Below are 3,715 nucleotides of genomic sequence, written 5' to 3'. Positions count from 1 at the left end.
GTTACGAAGTTAACCATAACAGGCATAAATTTCCCACGGTAGTTTTGAGCAGGGGAATAGCCTAAGAGACAATCACTTGTAATACTAGAAAGTCTCGACTTTTTCAAGGATATATATATTTTTGCCATATGATCTATGCACATTACTAGGAAGGGACTGATGCGATAAGAAAACTATGAGCAGACGATATTGATTTTTTTGTAGTATTAGTTTCAAATTATTTCAGCTTATTCAGATTAGACCTAGAGAGTATGACATTAGTAAGTTACTACAAGAAGCAGATATTACTATGAGATAAAAGATATGAAAATTCCCTCTTAGGTTATGTTATTAAGTATTTATCCCTGATGTGTATAGTATGATATAATTTGAAAGTGTATAGGGAGTTTGGGGTTAGTTGTTCCAATTCCTTGTTTGAGACAGATGAAGTTTTCTAAGTGTGATTCATGTCTATAGTTCAGAAAGATAGTATACAACCCCAGAATAGAGTCAGATAACGAGGAAAAGTTAGAAATAACCTTATGCTTCACTTTAGTACTCAGAGAAGAATTAGAGAATATGATGCTAGCAAGTGGTTAACAGAAGCATAGTGAGTAAGTTTGAATAGATACAATGAATTAGAAATTTTTAGCAGAGTTAGTAGAAGTACGATTTGAGTTACTTAGTCAAGTTAGCATTACTAAGGTAACTGTCTGAATAAACCGAAGACGTGTTAGAATCCAAAGGGTTTAAGTTAAATTTGAGGTATAGAAATTAGTGAAAGAAGAAAATTATCTAAGCAGTAAGAGAGCAAGCTACAGAAGAAAGTCTTTAAGAGTTATCAGAAAAGAGTTTTCCCCAAGACTAACAAAGCTAGTATGTCAATTATGTACATTAGAAACCCGTTCATTTAAGTAATCCAGTTTTCCCAGTAAGTAAGACTTGCTTGAAGTAAGTCAAAGAAATGAGTCGTCAGTATGTTAGAGGAAATTAGCGAAATCACTAGATGACCACTTATCGCTAACTCAAGGGATCCACAGGCTTTAAAGATCAGCTTTTGAACTAAGAGGGAGATCGTGCGATAAGGTATCGATATAGACTATGTGTTTCGTAAGTTGATAGGTGTTAAGGAGATTATGTCAGAGGATCACAGTATCATGTAGCCAAGATAAGGTGCGTAGAATGCGATTTTTGTCATGCTGTTAAGATCAAGTACTAGGTAATTATGTTATGAGATAAAGTTCTTGTTACACCTCGGAAAATTTTCCGTTGGTACGCAAGCGAATGAACTAGTAAGGAGTACGAGTATACGATAGGTTCATGAGTAAGAAATGATGTTTGATGACCCTAAGTGAAGTTTCAAAGGCATCCGATGTTAGGCGAGAAAGTTGGCTAAGATAAGGCAAAGTATTTGATAAGTATCGGGAAGGAATTACGAGTAACGAGTTAGCAAGGACCTAATGACGTCTTGGAGGAGAGGGATAACGTCCCTTAGATTGGTATTGAAGTGTTGGACAAGTGTTACGAAGGTTCCATGAGGATTGGAGACCAAACGAAACAACGGATCGAAGTTCGGAATCACTGGGGATTATACGGCCAAACATACTGGCCGTATAATTTATACGGTCCGTATGTCTGGACCGTATAACCAACCCAGCTTGGCCAAACTCTCTGGACCAAACATACGACCAGGACATACGGTCCGTAGATTTTATACGGACCGTATGTTGGTCCATATATTTGGTCGGGGCAGCTTTTGCTCAATAAATGTAAGGGACTAAGTTGATTTCATTTCATTTCCTTTGACACCCCTTCTCTCTAAAAACATCTCTCTACATTTATTTTACAAGTTTTCAAAGATTATAAGCCATCAACAACATTAAGCATGTGAATCAAGGGTAAGAACCCATCAAAAATCATCTAAAGTCAAGAAAACCAAATGGAGGAAAACTAGTTTTTTTGCTCAAGTGGAGTATTATCAACTAAGGCTTGTTCCTACAACTTCTAAGGTAAGATTCATGATATTTACATGTTGTTTGAGGTATTTTAAAGTTGAAATGCTTGGTCATTAGAAGAGAATATCAAAATGGGTTATGAATGATGAATAGTGACGTGTTTGAGAAATAGTTTGAATTGAATTACGATTGTTGTTGTGTTGTGATATGAATGCGTTATAAATGACGTTAAGACTATGAAATAGACTTTGTAAATGAACGGACGAAGTTGGGTGTTGTGACCATGAATATGGATGAATGGAAGTGAATTGAGAATGTGGATAATGTAGGTTATTAATGGTTATTGTTATGATATCGTGAATGTATTGTTGACGTTTGGGAATTGAATTATGATATGGAGGAATGTCGTATAAATAAAGGAGCTGCTGTCCGATTTTCTCTAGCGTTATCCATATATGCTAGTTATCTATTCTAATGATAGTATGACCTTAATGAAGGTAGAAACGTGAGAATCGAAGGAGTACGTGCAAGTGTAGAATAGTTCGACGGAAAAGGTATGTAAGGCTAACCCTTCTTTCATAAGGCATGGTTCTTTGGCCAAAAGTCTAAATCCTCTATAAGTCTACGATTCCTTCAAATGATTGACCTTCTGAGCTAGTAAGCCTATGACATAGATGTAACGATAATGATGACGATAGAAATGATGCTAGAGATGCTTATGAGCTATCATATGTTCGTGTGCCTATGAAGGGCTATAATATAACCCCGAGCTTATGATGCCGGGTAAGAATATATGTATATGAATATGTATAAAGTATGTATATGATTACGTAACGCGCGCACACCTCTACAGATGGTACGGATAACCCTGATGCCTTAGTAGGGCCAGGTATGTATGACCTTGAGCCTTGGTTGGCCAAGTATGTATGAAACACCGAACCTTCATGGTCGGGCATGTTATGTATATGTAGGTATATATGTGAATATGTTATGTATATGAGATGTAAATGATTATGAGAGTAATTAAGTACGGATGTGGATGTATGTATACAGATACACAATAGAAACGGAATGCCCTTATGGAAAGCAAGTAAGTGCCATGATGATGATATTGTTGTCTCCCCTCCTATGTTACTGCATATGTTGTCTATTATGCTTCTATATTGATGTTGATCATGCTTTACATACTCAGTACATTCTTCGTACTGACGTCCTTTTGTTTGTGGACGCTGCGTCATGCCCGCAGGTGCACAGGGAGACAGACTGGACTCATAGTTGCTTATTCAGAGATTGCATAGCAGAGCTCCATCTCATTCGGAGCCAAAGCTTTTGGGTACTTATTCTTTTGTGTATATGATTATGGGCATAGCGGGGTCCTGTCCCGCTCATGTGATATGTTATACTCTTAGAGGCTCGTAGTCACGTGTATGTGGTTAGTCATGTCTGGCCTTGTCGGCCTATATTTTTGTATATCATTTTGTTGGCCTCGTCGGCCCATGTACATTGCTGTGGCATGATGCCTATGATAATTAAAGATGTTGTCGTCCAATGGGACTAGTATGATTAATGTTTGGAAATGTATGATTAATGATGTGGCTCACCTAGATGCAAGCCTAAGTGTAAGCTAAGGGGTGTCCGGGTGGGCTAGCACCGGGTGCTCGTCGCGGCCCCCTAGTCGGGTCGTGACAGTTCTAGATTGAATAGCGGGTTTTAAGGGTATAACAGTTCCAATTCCAGAGTAATTCATGTACTATGTGGTACTAATGCCCAGACGTACTCTA

The sequence above is a fragment of the Lycium barbarum genome, chromosome 4 (assembly GCF_019175385.1).
Source record: "Lycium barbarum isolate Lr01 chromosome 4, ASM1917538v2, whole genome shotgun sequence".
NCBI classification, from domain to species: Eukaryota; Viridiplantae; Streptophyta; class Magnoliopsida; order Solanales; family Solanaceae; genus Lycium; species Lycium barbarum.
This window is presented reverse-complemented; position numbering follows the sequence as displayed.